General features: G+C 45.1%; 1 protein-coding gene across 1 annotated transcript in view; it reads left to right on the forward strand.

The window, feature by feature from the left end:
* The window catches only part of LOC144692814 (atrial natriuretic peptide receptor 2-like), a 77,643-nt gene that overhangs the window by 54,372 nt on the left and 5,482 nt on the right, over positions 1-17,789 (forward strand). The window lies entirely within an intron of this gene.

Here is a 17,789-nt window from a genome sequence, read left to right on the forward strand (position 1 = left end):
CATGCCCCTCATAATCTTGTACACCTCGATCAGGTCGCCCCTCAGTCTTCTCTGCTCCAACGAAAACAACCCAAGTCTATCCAACCTCTCTTCCTAACTTAAATGTTTTCCCAGGCAACATCCTGGTGAATCTCCTCTGCACCCCTCCAGTGCAATCACATCCTTCCTATAATGTGGCAACCAGAACTGCACACTGTACTCCAGCTGTGGCCTCACCAAGGTTCTATACAACTCCAACATGACTTCCCTATGTTTGTAATCTATGCCTCGATTGATAAAGGCAAGTGTCCCATATGCCTTTTTCATCACCCCACTAACATGCCCCTCCACCTTCAGAGATCTATGGACACACACTCCAAGGTCCCTTTATTCCCCAGAACATCCTAGTGTCATGCCATTCATTGAATATTTCCTTGTCAAATTACTCCTTCCAAAGTGTAACACCTCACACTTTTCAGGGTTAAATTCCATCTGTCACTCATCTGCCCATTTGACCATCCCGTCTATATCTTCCTGTAGCCCAAGACACTCAACCTCACTGTTAACCACCCAGCCAATCTTTGTGTATTCCTCAAACTTACTAATCCTACCCCCCGCATAGTCACATGTTGTTTACATAAATGACGAATAATAGGGGACACAGCACAGATCCCTGTGGTACGCCACTGGACACTGGCTTCCAGTCACTAAAGCATCCTTCTGTCATCACCCTCTGCCTCCTACAACAAAGCCAATTTTGAATCCACCTTCTCAAATTACCCTGTATCTCATGTGCATTTGCCTTCTTTATAAGTCTCCCATGTGGGACTTTGTCAAAGGCTTTGCTGAAATCCATATAAACTACATCAACTGCAGTACCCTCATCTACATAACTGGTCACCTCCTCAAAAAATTCAATCAAATTTGTTAGGCATGACCTCCCTCTGACAAAGTCATGCTGACTATCCCTGATCAAACCTTGCCTCTCCGAGTAGAGATAGATTTTCTCCTTCCGAATTTTCTCCAACAATTTCCCTACCACTGACGTCAGACTCACTGGTCTGTAGTTTCCTGGCTTATCTCTACAACCCTTCTTAAATAGCGGAACCACATTAGCTGTTCTCCAGTCCTCTGGCAACTCCCCTGTGGCCAGAGAGGAATTAAAAATTTGGGTCAGAGCCCCTGCGATCTCCTCCCTTGCCTCCCTCAGCAGTCTGGGACACAAATCATTCAGACCTGGAGATTTGTCCACTTTTAAGCCTGCCAACACCTCCAATACCTTGTAACTCCCTATATCAATTTGCTTAAGAACCTCGCAGTCCCTCTCCCCGAGTTCCATACCTTCATCCTCATTCTCTTGGGTGAAGACAGATGTGAAGTTTTCTAGCGATGTCCTCAGGCTCCACCCATAGATTTCCCCCTTGATCCCTAATGAGCCCCACTCTTTCCCTGGTTATCTTCTTCCCATTGATATACTTATAGAATAAATTGGGATTTTCCCTACTTTTACCAGCCAGAGCATTCTCATATCCCCTCTTTGCTCTCCTAAATGCTTTCTTAAGCTTCACCCTGCACTTTCTGTACTCCACTAATGCCTCTGCTGATTTGCTTCCCTTGTACCTGCTAAAAGCCTCTCTTTTCCTTCTCATCGTTTCCTGAATATCTCTAGTCATCCATGGTTCTCTGGGCTTGTTACTCCTTCCTATCACCCTAGAGGGAACATGTTGAGCCTGTACCTTCCCTATTTCCTTTTTGAACACCCCCCACTGCTCCTCTGTAGATTTCCCCTCAAGTAGCTGTTCCCAGTCTACCTTGGCCAGATCCTGCCTTATTTTACTGAAATCCGCTATCTCCCAATCCAAAACATTGTCAATGAACTTCTCTTTAAAGTAGCTAAATTGCTAAAGTTTGAGGGATTTGGGTGAAGTAGATAGTGAGCAATTGTTTCCACTGGCTGTTGTCTCAGTAGCCAGCGGACACAGATTTAAAGTAATTGGCAAAAGAACTAGAGGTGACATGAGAAAAAAGTGCTATGCGTTAGTTGGGATGTAAAAAGAAAGACTTGCATTTATATTTCGTCTTTCATGACCTCCGGACGTCACAAAGCACTTTTCAGCCAATGAATTACTTTTGTACTCGCTGCTATAATGTAGGAAACATGGCAGTCAATTAGCCTACAGGAAGCTCCTACAAATCGCAATGCGATAATAATCAGATAATCGGTTTCTCAGTGATGCTGATTACGGTGTAAATATTGGCCAGGATATCAGGGTGAACTCCCCTTGTCTTCTTTAAAATAACACCAGTGGGTCTTTTATCCATGGTTATGATCCCCCTGGAAATCTATGAACTGAACTAACCCCAGATGAAGAAATTCACTGAACACGATTTCACTTTTTGTAACTTTTACTTTAATATTTTTTTTTATTTGTTCATGGGATGTGGGTGTCGCTGGCTAGGCCAGCATTTATTGCCCATCCCTAATTGTCCCTGTTCAGAGGGCATTTTAAGAGTCAACCACATTAGCATAAATCAGAATCAACATAAAATAAACATACCCAACTGATTCCTGGGATGAAGAGCTTATCTTATGAATGAAGAAAGGTTAAATTAACAGGCAAATCATGGTCAATATGAGCTATAAATTACACAAGGAATAGTAGGCACTACAAAGACTATCTCATGAATGTTATAAGCAATCTGAATGCCTATATGGGCCCAGTTCCAGCTGCACAGTTATTCCAAGCTGAATTCCAGTCCCTTTCCTTCAAGGGCTTAACTGATTATCCACAGGCAGAAGCATCCATGTAAACAGGGTTCTGCCCGTGTAATCTTCCCTATATGCCACTTCTTTCCAAAACCTTCTGAATATACAGATTCCCTAAACATTTTAAAGTAATTACAAATTTTCCTTATTGTCACTGCTTAACAAGCCAAGGCCTTTCACACACCTGGGCCAGGATTTTTACCTTGTCAGGCGAGCACGGTGGGCAGGCCTGAGAGCACTCGCGAAGCCGATCGCCACCCGAGATCGGGCCCTGGCATCAATTTCATGCTGGCTGGTCAATTAACAGCCGGCCGGCCAGCGTGAAACACAAGCTGCAGCACTCAGTGCTGCCGGGGTGGGGGGCGGGAGGAGGCACAGAGCTGCCTCAGGGAGCTGAAGATTCAAAAACTCAAAATAAAAAAGTAACCACGGTTAAAATCATGTCCCCTGATGTGACTCTGTCACGTGGACAGGGACATATAATAAATGAAATTTCAAAATTTCTATTTAATTTTTAATTCCTGTTGGAAACCTCATCCTGCTGTGGATGAGGTTTCATAAAAAAAAATCCAAAGGCCACTTGGCCTTTTCGCCTGCCCGCCAACCGTAAGGTTGGATGGGCAGCGAAAAATTTCATTCAGTTATCACTTAAATGGCCCTTAATGGCCCGCCAACCGAAATATCGCGTGAGTGCGCGATGACGTCGGGATGCTCGCCCGACGTCACGTGCGTCATTTTACGCTCGAGCGGGTCGGGCGCGTGGCCGCCCGTCCGCTCAGTGAAAATTTCAGCCCCTGAAAGAGCAGACAGGATGCCAGGTTAATGTCTTATCTGAATTTCAGAATAGCTTTCCTTCGGCGATGTACTGGGGCGGCAGCCTAGAATCAGTGCTCAGCTTCCTAGAGCTGGACTTGAATCCACAATGTTCTGACTTACAAGTGAGAGACTCACTGAGGCATGGGTGACATTGTGAGATTAGAGCTACCTGAAAGGTGGAGTGGAAGTAGATTAAGTGGTAACTTTTAAAAGAGAATTGGATAAATACTTGGAAAGAAAAGACTTGCGGGGCTCTGGAGAAAGAGCAAGGGTGTGGGACTAATTGCGTAGCTCGCTCAAAGAGCTACGACCATACGAACATATGAATTAGGAGCAGGAGTAGGCCACTCGGCCCCTCGAGCCTATTTCACCATTCAATAAGATCATGGCTGATCTGATTGTAACCTCAACTCCACATTCCTGCCTACCCCCGATAACCTTTCACCCTTTGTTAATCAAAAACCTATCCAGCTCTGCCTTAAAAATATTTTGCTTCCACTGCCTTTTGAGGAAGAGAGTTCCAAAGAATCACTACCCTCTGAGAGAGAAAGATTTCTCATCATTCCTGTCTTAAATAAGCGACCCCTTATTTCTAAACAGTGACTCCTAGTTCTAGGTTCTCCCATAAGAGGAAACATCCTCTCCACATCCACCCTGTCAAAACCCTCAGGATCTTAAAGGTTTCAATCAACTCACCTCTTACTCTTTTAAACTCCAGTGGATACAAGCCTAACCTGTCCAACCTTTCCTCATAAGACAACCCACCCATTCATGGTATTAGTCTGGTAAACTTTCTCTGAACTGCTTCTAATGCATTTACATCTTTCTTTAAATAAGGAGACCAGTACTGTACACAATACTCCAGATGTGGTCTCACCAATGCCCTGTACAACTGAAGCATAACCTCCCTACTTTTGTAATCAATTCACCTCGCAATAAGTGATAACATTCTATTAGCTTTCCTAATTACTTGATGTATCTGCATATTAGCTTTTTGTGATTTATGCACTAGGACACCCAGATCCCTCTGAATCTCAGAGCTCTGCAATCTCTCACCATTTAGATAATATGCTTCTTTTTTATTCTTCCTGCCAAAATGAACAATTTCACATTTGCCCACATTATACTCCATTTGCCAAATCTTTGCCCACTCACATAACCTACCTTGTCACTTTATAACCTCCTAATGTCCTCTTCACAATTTACTTTCCTACCTATCTTTGTGTTGTCAGCAAATTTAGCCACCATCCCTTCGGTTCCTTCAAGCAAGTCATTTATATAAATTGTAAAACATTGAAGCCCCCGCACTGATCCTTGTGGCACACCATAGTTTCACAGTGTCACTGAAGGTTTCAGGTATGTCCTGAGGCAAAAAATTTAGGGTCTCCCATTTAAGACTGAGATGAGGAGAATTTTCTTCTCTCAGGGCATCGTTAGTCTGTAGAATTGTCTTTCCAGGAGAACAGTGGAGGTTGGGTTATTGAATTTATTCAGGCTGAGTTAGACCGATTTTTGATAGTCAAGGGGATCAAGGTTTATGGGGCAGACAGGAAAGTGAAACTGAGACCACAGTCAGATCTGCCATGATCTTATTGAATGGAGGAACAGACTTGAAGGGCCAAATGGCCTATTCCTGCTGCTAATTCTTGTGCTCAAATGCCTTCTAAATTTTGGCTCCTAATTAAGCAACACCTCAATTGTTTTCAAATCCCTCATGGCCCTGTCCTTCCTGGCTCTGTAATCTCTTCCTGTCTCACAACCCTCTGAGATATCTGCTCTTCCAAGACTGGTCCCTAATTTTAATCGCTCCACCATTGGTAACCATGCCATCAGCTTCCTAAGCCCTAAGCTTCCTCCCTAAACCTCTTTGACTCTCTACGTCGCTTTCCTCCTTTAAGATACACCGTGAAACCTCAAGTGCCCTAAAATGCCTTATGGGATGGGGCTCAGTGTCAATTGTTTGGTAGTGCTCCTGTGAAGTGGTTTGGGATGCTTTACCATGTCAAAGTTACTCTATAAATACAAGTTGTTGTCATTGTTCAGGCATAGATTCATCTTAAGCCTACTTACTACATGTCCTACACTAACACTGGGTGGGGGGGAACATTTAGGTTATACCAATATGGATCCTGCCCATCTTATCCCCAGTACTCCCACTCAGAATGACTGAGAATAGGCCTGGGTTCCCTCTGCATCTCCTGAAGGCCTCAACAGTGAAGAAGTGAATGGTAGTATAGATACTGGAATGATTGATTAGCCATAAACTTCTTGTCCAGATGTTCCCCAATATGAGCTTTGGGCTCCCCTTTCTGAGTGTTAGGGTGTGATTGTGAGTTCCTCCAGTTTGTGTGTCTCTGTTACAATTCTGATGTGGGCCGTCTGCCCTGAGTATGTAACTAACCCCCTTTTCCCTGATTTGGGATAATGTCCAGGGTAAGGCGGTACATTGAAGTCACACCTCCGTTTCCTTAGCAGGGTCCATTAAATATTGGAGTCATCAAGTTTAAATCCATGTTCCTGTTCAACTTACACATATCCTGCACTACCGAAGATGTCAGTGTTTGGATCTAGGATTTATTTACCAATGGGACAAACAATGCTAAGAACAGTTCTAGCAAAATCTCCAATTCATCAATTCTACACTCCCACAAGGGACTGATCCTAAAGCACAAGAATATCGAAGGGTACTGTAATGTTATAGCTCTAACTCTGATCCATGCAGTCTCTCTGCATGAACTTACCCCTTCGTCTCCTTTCCCAAACTTCTCTCAGGCAGCAGGGAGGTTTCTGGAGGGATAGAGCTGAAAAGCAGGGAAGTTATGTTAACCTTGTATACAGCCTTGGTTAAACACACTTGCAGCCTCCCTGTATGGTGAGCCCACCCCCACTGTTGAGTTAATAGCAGCAGCACCAGGATAAGGCCCTTAACTGGGCATTAATTGCGTACTAAAGGACCTCAAGTGGAGGCAGAGCTGGAAGGCCGTCCATGTACCTCCTTGCCACGATGGGATCTCCACCTGGCACCCTCCCATCTGATTAAATGCCTCCGTTGCCAAACATGCCACAGGGGAGGGCATTAAATTCTGCCCACTGATACCAGAACTGAGAGGCTGTCGCTATCAGGAAATGCTGAATGGGCAGTTTTCCTCTGACAAGAGAAAGGCTAGGGGGAGACCTGATAAAGATCTCTGAGATTATGCAAGTTTTTAATAGATAGACATGAAGAAAATGTTTCCACTTGTTGGTGACAAATCTAGAAACCATTTAAAAAAAATAGTCCCTAATAAATCCAATAGTGAATTCAGGAGGAAATTTCTTTACCCAGAGAGTGGTGGGGATGTGGAACTTGCTACCACAGGGAGTGGTTGAGGAGAATAGTATAGATACATTTAAGAGGAAGTTGGATAAAGGCAAGAGACAAGGAAACAGAAGGATATACTGATAGGGTGATATAAATAAGATGGGAGGAGGCTCATGCAGAGCATAAACAGCAACATGGACCAGTCGGGCCGAATGGCCTGTTTCCGTGCTGTAGACTCATTGTAATTCGAGCTTTTAGGAACACTACGTGCCTTATATATGACTGAAGGACTGTCAGGAACAAGGCACAGATTCTTGTGACAGTGACTAGATTATGCTGGCCAAAGACTCAATTTACTGTTATTTTTGGCCTTTGGCTGTGTGGCTTTGAGCCAGGGATTTTTAAATAAGTCTTCATTTTTTTGTCTGGTGGCTTTGCATTATAAATCTCTGCTGGAAAACACAAAGACAGCTCTTAAATAGAATGGTTAACCTATGCGACACCACTTATCATTATTAGGCTGACTATATTATATGAACCCAGTTTCATGCATATTACATTTTGGATCACAAAGAACACAGTGACAGATGTAAGAATTCTAGCTATTTCAGGCTAACAATATCGCGAGTGTTTATCGCGGTGTCCACAACAAAAATGATTTCTGTCAGACAGCTATGGCTATTTGTGCTGCTCCATGTTAATGATAAGATTTAATGCTCCTTTATGGAGCTCTGTGTTGCCTGTCAGATGTGAAGGGAACAATCAAAGAGCCAGGAGAACATTAGAAGTTCTCTGTTGTGAGTTGACAAACCCCCTTACTGTATCCAAACCAAGAAAACATTTGGTTACCATGAATACACAAAGAAAAATTAAAGTCACGACTTCTTTTAATGGAAATGAGAGTTGGCCTTTAGTTCTCTTAAGAAGGACAAATTTAAGGAGTGCTTTGTAAAGGATAAATGTGTCAAAGGGCTTCTTTTTTCATCTCATCAATCATTTTGAATATACATTTGAATGTTTTAAATACACTGAGTGATTTCCCAGCTTTCTTGCTATGATTTAGCTTCATTCAGTGAAAGACTAGAGGAAATATATAACACAGTTGCTACTGCTCTCTTTCATAGAACTTCTGAGATCATATCAATCTATCATTTATTGGGGGGGGGGTCACTACAGAAGCTCGACACCATCTAAGACAAAGCAACCTACTTGATCAGAGCCATGTCCACCACTTTAAAGATTCACTCCATCCACCACCGATAGCAGCAGTGTGTACCATCTTTAAGATACACAGCATGCAATTCACCAAGGCTCCTTCGTCAATACCTTCCAAACCCACGACCTCTATCACCTAGAAGGACAAGAGCAGCTGATACATGGGAACACCAGCATCTGCAAGTTCCCCTCCAAGCCATACACCATCCTGACTTGGAAATATATCACTGTTCCTTCACTGTCGCTGGGTCAAAATCCTGGAACTCCCTCCCTAACAGCACTGTGGATGTTCCTACACCACAGGGACTGCAGCGGTTCAAGAAGGCAGCTCATCACCACCTGAAAGACAATTAGGGATGGACAATAAGTGCTGGCTTTACCAACAATGCGCACATCACATGAAAGAATTAAAAAATATTAATTTTTGCCGACATTGCAAAATGAGCGATATTCAATTATCTGCCCATGTATTCACTGCTTGAACTTATTTTCTGTTAAAGCTGATGCAAGGGATTATGGGGCATGATGTATGATAAGCAGTTAATTCGATATTGCCCATTTTATATCATTGGCCAAAGTTAAAAATAGCTCCATAGAGATTGTATTCAGACTACATTCATGCATCTCCCTCATTTAATCTATTGAAGGGACCACATACTAACTCTTCCTACTGAAATGTTACTGTCTCATAGATCTGCAAACAGAGGCGTGCATTTATATAGAACCTTATCACATCCTTTGGAAATGTCCTAAGGTACTTCATATGCAAGGAATAGTGGTGGTGGCAAAGGCAAGGGCCACAGTTATTTCATTGCACAGCAAGATCCCACACAGAGCAAGGGATTGAGTGATCCATTTGTTCTAATGGTGCTGGCTGAGGACGACATATCGGACAGGGCACCAGGAAAAAACTCCCTTCTCCTTCAGATCTTTAACATCCACATGAACGGCTGCAGCCGCCAGAAGGTGTCTCAGCTTAGCATTCCTTGTGAAGGGTCGACACCTCTGACAGTGCAGCACTCCCTCAGCATTGCACTGGAGTGTCAGTCTGGAAAATATGCTCATTTCTCAGGGCAGTTCTCGAACCCACAGCCTCCTGAGCGAAACACTAGAGTGCTACCAACTGAGAAAGGTTGTGGAGTCAATTCGATGTCAAGTCAATTTAATGTATGCAGTACATGTAGATATCTGGCATGTGTCACTTCATCCTTTAAGGCACCTCTGACTGAGGAGCCAATTGGATCGAATTGTGCCTCATTAGGGGCAGTGTGGGGCTAGGTGCCCATGGTCTTCAGGAATTAATGACACACAAGGCTATTGCTGTGCTACCATTGCACAGACATAGCCATGTTCCCCTCTTAGACAGGAATCTTATACAGGACAACAAGCCTATAAGGACAATAAATTGACTGCGACGCCATTTCCCAAATATCTGGTGTGATGACTGTCACTATAAGATCAGTTCAACTGAGTAGGGGTCATGTGATTTGTTCAACCAATGTGCGACTAGTGCGGGAGAATAAATTCTAGGGAGGGTTTTCCCATGAGGGGCTGGCTGGGTACAAGCAGCCACGGGAGCTCTCGTTGTAAATAGAGCTCATTTTGTTTGACTAAGAAGCCTCCCAGAGCGTGTTTCTATGCCTGGCATTTTCCTTTCTTTTCCCCACTGACAGTGAGAGATCATCATGGACAGAAAGTGTGTAAGAATCCTATTTAAACCAGAGAGCATCTAATATTTATTTTAGCATTTTGATCTTATTGCACCTTTTGACTGAATGTTGCTTACAGAGGGAAAACAAAGATGCACCCTTGTTTCTTGGCATAGCTGCTCTTGCGCTCAGGGCATTGTGGTTGTTGAGACCTAACATTTGAATATTTTAAATATACTGAGTGATTTTCCAGCTTTCTCTCTATGGTTTACCTTCAGTTCAGCTGTAAAAACTAAAGGAAATAAAAAAACTCTGGCCAGAATTTTACACTTCCCCTCTGGTGGGATTTAAATCGGCGGGAGGTGGGGGGGAAGGAGCGTGAAATTGAAGGGAGGTGATTCCCTTCGGGATCCTGCCTGACCCGCCCACAGAGTGATTTTACGATGGGGCGGGCAAGGCCTTGGATAGGAAGCCCACTGTTGCCCCATCTGAGGCCTTTAAGTGGCCAATTATTGGTTACTTAAGGGCCGTTTCCCACCCAGCCTCAATTTTTAGGATGGCGGAAGGATTGAACGGTTGTGGAGCAAGACCACAAGACCAACAACTCGGATGGGAAGTGGGGGGTGGGCGGGGTGGGAGGGAGCACCTCCATCAGAAGCTCCCTTCTGAAGTTGGGCAGCACCCCCCCCCCCACCTTAATGCCTGGTGGCCTCCAGACCTCCCTCCCCCCGGCCTCTCCCCTGAGACCCCAATCGCTCACTTCGAGCCCCACCCCCCCCTCACCCAGGCCTTCCCTACCCTCCCCGCCCTGGGCCTCCGGTGCCTGGACTTAGACTCCGACGTCCTCCTGTATTTCTCCTTCTGTCCACTGCAGCGCTGTGGCTGCAGGAGCTGGAGAGCTGCTGGCCAATCTGATTGGCCGGAAGCTCTCTAAGGCGGGACTTTCTCCAGAGTGAGGGGCTGAATTCCCACCTGCAGCCACTTAACACTCATTCGAGCGTGAAATGGCCGTGGGGCACTTGGAGTCGGCGGGGAAATCTTCAGATGGCGGGAAGCGAGACCCCACCATCTGAAAAATTCAGGCCACGGTTGCTACTGCTCTGTCTTATAGAGCTTCTGAAATAATATCAATCCCACTTATGGGAGCGGGGGGTAGTGTCACTTGAGAATCTTGATGCAATCCAAGACAAAGCATCCCGCCTGATTGGCACCCCATCCACTGTCCTTCAACATTCACTCCCTCCACCACCGACGCACAGTGGGCAGCAGTGTGTACCATCTACAGGATGTACTGCGGCAACTCACCAGGGCTCGACAGCACCTTCCAAACCCGCCACCTCTGCCACCCAAAAGAACCAAGGGCAGCAGATGCATGGGAACCACCACCACTTGCAAGTTCCCCTCCAAGTCACACACCATCCTGCCTTGGAACTGTATCACTGCTACTTCACTGTCCCTGGGCCAAAACCCTGGAACTCCCTTCCTAGCAGCACTGTGGGTGCACTGTGACAAACTCAGATACTTACCTGGAAGTCGGACTTCGGGAATTCAGAGGCCAGGAACTACAGTTCCCAGTGGGTCTCGGGCGTCTTGCACATGTTCCGGTCGGGAGATGGCCACACACGCGCAGTTAGTCTTTGTTTACCTTCTTTAGGCCGGGAACTGACCCTTCGCACATGTGCAGAAGAAAAGGAAGAAAAGGATTGAAACAAAAAGCAGGCCAGGTGACCTGGAACTGGAGCACAATTAAAGAGAAAGTGTCTCAAGGAGCAGGATACGGGAAGGGGGATGAAGAGAGATCTCAAACCAAGAAGAAGGTCTCAAACAAGGAAATGGGACAGAAGGGTGACAGAAAGAAGACACTCCCAGGTAAGGGACAAGGACAGAGATCAGAAACAGATCATGTTAAGTAAATTTGAGGAGCAGAGCAATAAAGAGATAGAGAGAGAGAGCTGCAGGAGCAGACTTGAAGCAAAGTTGGCTGGAGAGATGCCCTGAAGATCTGTGGAGGCAGCCGACAGTTGGTGACTCTTATTGCGGCCTTTTGGAGCAGCGGTGTTCTGCTTGAGTCGGCCAAAGATCTGAAAGTGTCCTTTTAAGGTGAAGCTTCAGCGTACACGGAGATCCAGGAGAAAAGAATCTTTGACAGCGAGAGTGAATCCCTGTTAAAGTCATCCGAATGAGAGTGACATGTTGGAGAGAATTCCCAGGCAAGTTTTGAATGTGGAGATTGGAAACCCTCATGAGAAAGACCGGGATGCTCACGGTGTGACAGCGTCTGGATGGGTCGTTGAGAAATCCATGGAATCTGCTTTGGTCGCATCTGTCATTTACTTTGGAGTGTGGTACGTCTGACCACAGTTTGCCTGTTAATTCACATGTACTGCATACCTACTCTGAATATTAGAGTATAAGATAGATATTGTAAATCATTTTATCTTTTCGAATTTGTATATGTCTGTAAAGATATAGCTGAGGTGAGGGGATGGTTTGAATGTTTGAAACACTTCTTGTGTTTGTATTGAGATCTTTCCAACCTTTTTGTCTGGTGTAATATAGCTCATTTTCCGTGTTTAATAAATGTTTTATTCTTTCTGTTAAAGTTTATCAGCAGACTCCCGTGAATTTGTTCAGTAACTTTCCTCCACAGTTTCTAAACTAAAATAAAAGTTAGGATCTATCAAGCCAGGTTTCACTCTGGGATCTGACTTCTCCGCTGAGATTGTAACAATAGCTATACCAAATGGACTGGACACAGGAAATTGACGGGCAGGAAAAGACCAGCTGGTCTATGCCCCACAGTCGTATGGTGGGAGCATCATGACAGGAACACCAGTGAAGCACCCCCACATAACCAAAGGCCTGCTCCAGAAAGCTCTTCGCTTGACCCACGAATGGCAGCAGGGACAGAGGTGACCATATTCCCAGCTGATTCTCAGGACCACTACTTTGAAGATTACTGGGAATCCTACCTACATGCTTATCCCTTTCTTCCTTTCTTTATTTTTCCTTGCCAGTGTGATGCTAGGTATGTAGGCTGTACATCCCAAAGACTGGCGGGTTATATCACACAGCACGTCTAAGCCGCTGTCCGCAATGGGCAGGCTACAGAACATGCCCAACCAGCCCGTGCTTGCAAAACTCAAAACATTGTGTCCAACATTAGATGTGATTCTGCGGCTGGACGACATTTGCTAAATAATCCTCAGTGTGCTAAGAATTACGCTGACAACCAATTTAAAATTGTCAGTTAGGCTCAGAGTGTGGCACATTTGTGTGTACTGGAAGCTACATATATTAATACACAGGGACCTATTTTTTACAACAGAAAGAACGTCTGCACTTTGCGCCTGTTTTGGCTAAACAAAATAAGTGACAGCCATTCACTGACTCATTCTTCAGGACAACGCCTTGACCAGTCAGGGTCAAGCTACCTGGTTTAAAGTTCAAACTATGATTGGCAGTTAACTGTCAGTCACCATCACTGGTGCATTCTCCATGGCAATGCCTCTACCAATCAGAGTCCACTTGCCAACCAATCATCACTCTCCTCACATACGGTATAAATTGTTGTTTTCCCCTTATATTGGTATTCTCGCAAAGTGTCCTGATGAGTCCAAGATGTTAAGCTTTGACATGTCTCTTTTTTCAGCAATACTCAAGTTCTTTCTTTCTCTTTGTCATCATGAGGAAAACTTGGCAAATCTCAGAAAGAAAAAGGCAGAGGAATGTGGGAAAAATAGACAGGAGAATCAAGTGAATACTTCGCAGCCGATGTCATGGCCTGAGTTCACCATGTTTAATCAGGATTATTTTTATATCGCAAGTGAATGCTTCAGGTAGATAGCGCACAACTGGAATCAAAATAACATGAATTGACATGGCACCTCATTAATCTACAGGACTTCTCCAAGTCTTATCTGCTGCCCTTGTCCTTCTAGATGGTAGTGGAAGGTGCTGTTGAAGGAGCCTTGGTGAATTCCTGCAGTGCATCTTGTAGATGGTACACACTGCTGCTACTGTGCATCGGTGGTGGATGGAGTGTATGTTTGTGGATGTGGTGCTAATCAAGCGGCTGCTTTGTCCTGGATGGTGTCAACCTTCTTGAGTGTTGTTGGAGCTGCACTCATCCAGGCAAGTGGGGAGTATTTCATCACACTCCTGACTTGTGCCTTGTAGATGATGGACAGGCTTTGGGGAGTCAGGAGGTGAGTTACTCGTTGCACGATTCCTAACCTCTGACCTGCTCTTGTAACCACAGTATTTATATGGCTAGTCCAGTCCAGTTTCTGGTCAATGGTAACACCCAGAATGTTGATAGTGGGGGATTCAGTGATGGTAATGGCATTGAACATTGACGGGCAATGGTTGCATTCTTTCTTGTTGGAGATGGTCATTGCCTGGCACTAGTGTGGTGCAAATGTTCCTTGCCACTTATCAACCCAAGCCTTGATGTTGTCCAGGTCTTGCTGCATTTGGACATGGACTGCTTTAGTATCTGAGGAGCCATGAATGGTGCTGAACATTGTGCAATCATCAGCGAACATCCCCACTTCTGACCTTATGATTGAAGGAAGGTCATTGATGAAGCAGCTGAAGATGGTTGGGCTGAGGACACTACCCTGAGGGACTCCTGCAGTGATATCCTGGAGCTGAGATGACTGACTTCCAACAACCACAACCATCTTCCTTTCTGCTAGGTATGACTCCTACCTAGGAGTTGTTTTCCCCCTGATTCCCATTGACTCCAGTTTTGCTAGGGCTCCGTGATGCCACACTCGGTCAAATGCGGCCTTGATGTCAACGGCTGACACCCTCACCTCACATCGGGGGTTCAGCTCTTTTGTCCATGTTTGAACCAAGGCTGTAATGAGGTCAGGAGTTGAGTGCCCCTGGCGAAACCAAACTGAGCGTTAGTGAGCAGGTTATTGCTAAGCAAGTGCCACTTGATAGCACTGCCGATGACCCCTTCCATTGCTATACTGATGATCGAAAGTAGACTGATGGGGCGGTAATTGGCTGGGTTGGATTTGTCCTGCTTTTTGTGTACTGGAACAGCTTGGCTAGGGGTGCAGCAAGTTCTGGAGCACAAGTCTTCAGTACTATTGCTGGAATGTTGTCAGGGCCCATAGCCTTTGCAGTATGCAGTGCCTTCAGCCGTTTCTTGATATCACATGAAGTGAATCGAATTGGCTGAAGACAGGCATCTGTGATGCTGGGGACCTCTGGAGGAGGCCAAGATGCATCATCTACTCGGCACTTCTGGCTGAAGATTGTAGCAAATGCTTCAGCCTTATCTTTTGCACTGATGTGTGGGCTCCTGCATCATTGAGGATGGGGATATTTGTGGAGCCTCCTCCTCCAGTGAGTTGTTTAATTGTCCACCACCATTCACGACTGGATGTGGCAGGAGTGCAGAACTTAGCTCTGATTCATTGGTTGTGGGATCACTTAGCCCTGTTTATCACTTACTGCTTATGCTGTTTGGCACGCAAGTAGTCCTGTGTTATAGCTTCACCAGGTTGGCACCTCGTTTTTAGGTATGCCTGGTGCTGCTCCTGGCATGCCCTCCTGCACTCTTCATTGAACCAGGGTTGATCCCCTGGCTTGATGGTAACGGTAGAGTGGGGGACATGCTGGGCCATGAGGTTACAGATTGTGTTCGGGTACAATTCTGCTGCTGCTGATGGCCCACAGCACCTCATGGATGCCCAGTCTTGAGTTGCTAGATCTGTTCGAAATCTATCCCATTTAGCACGGTGGTAGTGCCACACAACACAATGGAGGGTATCCTCAATGTGAAGGCAGGACATCATCTCCACAATGACTCTGCGGTAGTCACTCCTACCAATACTGTCATGGACAGTTGCATCTGTGGCAGGCAGGTTGGTGAGGATGTTTTTCCCTCACCACTTGCTGCAGACCCAGTCTAGCAGCTATGTCATTTAGGGACTCGGCCAGTAATAGTGCTACCGAGCCAGTCTTGGTGATGGACATTCAAGTCCCCCACCCAGAGTACAGCCTGTGCCCTTGCCACCCAAGTAGTGTTCAACATGGAGGAGTACTGATTCATCAGCAGGAGCTTTCCTTGCCCCTGTTTGACCTGATGCCATGAGACTTCATGGGGTCTGGAGTTGATGTTGAGGACCCCCAGGGCAACCCCCTCTCTGTTGTATACCGCTGTGCTGCCACCTCTGCTGGGCCTGGACATACCCAGGGATAGTGATGGTGGCCTCTGGGACATTTTCTGTAAGGTATGATTCCGTGAGGATGACTATGTCAGGCTTGACTAATCTGTGAGACAGCTCTCCCAATTTCGGCACTAGCACCCAGATGTTACTAAGAAGGACTTTGAAGGGTTGCGATTGCTGTTTCCGGTGCCTAGGTCGATGCCGGGTCGTCCGTTCTGTTTCATTCCTTTTTTGTGACTTTGTAGCAGTTTGTTACAACTGAGTGGCCTTGATGGGCCATTTCAGAGCCAACTACATTGCTGCAGGTCTGGAGTCACATGTAGGCCAGACCAGGAAAGGGATGTCCTAAGGGACATTCGCGAACCAGGTGGGTTTTTACAACAATTGACGATGGTTCCATGGTCATCATTAGGCTTTAAATCCTAGATTTTTATTGAATTTAAATTCCACCTTCTGCCATGGCAGGATTCGAACCCAGGTCCCCAAAGCATTATCCTGGGTCTCTGGATTACCATTCCAGCAACAATGCCACTACACCACCGCCTCCCTCTTTAGAATGTATATATTCTGTGTATTCTGAAATATCCCTTTAAATGTCTGCCTCTGAACCTCTATTCACCTATCCCTTAACCTCATTTACCGGTTCACTTTAGCTAGTTTCGCTTTCAGGCCCTCATAATTGCCCCTTATTTAAGTTTAAAATACTAGTTTTGGACGCACTCATTTCTCTCTCAAAATGAATGTAAAATTCAATCATATTACGATCGCTGCTACCTAGGGGTGCCTTCACTGGGAGGTTATCAATTAATCCTATCTCTTTGTTCAATACTAGGTCTAGTATAGCCTGATCTCTGTTTGGCTCCAGAACATGCTGTTCTAAGAAACTATTCAGAAAACATTCTATGAACTCCTCATCTATGCTACCTTTGCCCATCTGATTTTTCCAGTCTGTATGTAGATTAAAATCCTCCATGATTATTGCTGTACCTTTCTGGCAAGCTCCCATGATCTCTTCTTTTATACTTTGTCCTACCATGTAGTTACAATTTGGCGGCCTGTTCATCACTCCCACAAGTGACTTCTTGCATTTATCATTCCTCATCTCATTCCAAACCACTTCTACATTCTGGTTTCCTGAATTTAGGTCATCCCTCTCTAATGTGTTAATACCATCATTAATTAACAGAGCCACCCTTCCACCTTTTCCTAACTTCCTGTAGTTCCTAAATGTCATGTACCCTTCGATATTTCGGTCCCAATCTATGTCATCCTGTAGCCATACCTCTGTAATGGTTATCAGATTGTACTTACTTATTTCTATTTGCGCTATCAGCTCATCTGTTTTGTTTTGAATGTTATGTGCACTTTGATACAGAGCATTTAGTTTTGTCCTTTTGTATCACCTAGCCTTATCTGCTGATTTACTCTTAGAATTGTGCTCTCTGTCCCTTCCTGTCACAGTCTGTTTATCATTTCCCATATTAATACCTTTCTTGCCTTGTCTCTACTCTTTGGTTTACAATATAAAAGTCAACTACATTATTGTGGATCCAAATCAGGTGAGGATGGCAGATTTCATTCCCTAAAGGGAAACCTGTGAACTAGGTGATTTCACTATATTCCAGGCTGTATCAATTCAAATTTCACCAGCTACCATGGTGGGATTTGAACCCATGCACCAGGGCATTGGCTTGGGCCTCAAGATTTCCAGTTCAATGATATTACCACCATGCCACCATCTACCCCTACATTTCAAATATTGCGTGCAGTTTTGGTGTCCTTATTTAAGGAAGGGTATAACTACATTGGAGGTGTTTCAGAGGAGTTTACTAGATTGATACCTGGAATGAGCGGGTTGTCTTATGAGGAAA

This window comes from Cetorhinus maximus, chromosome 17 (assembly GCF_964194155.1).
Source record: "Cetorhinus maximus chromosome 17, sCetMax3.hap1.1, whole genome shotgun sequence".
NCBI lineage: Eukaryota > Metazoa > Chordata > Chondrichthyes > Lamniformes > Cetorhinidae > Cetorhinus > Cetorhinus maximus.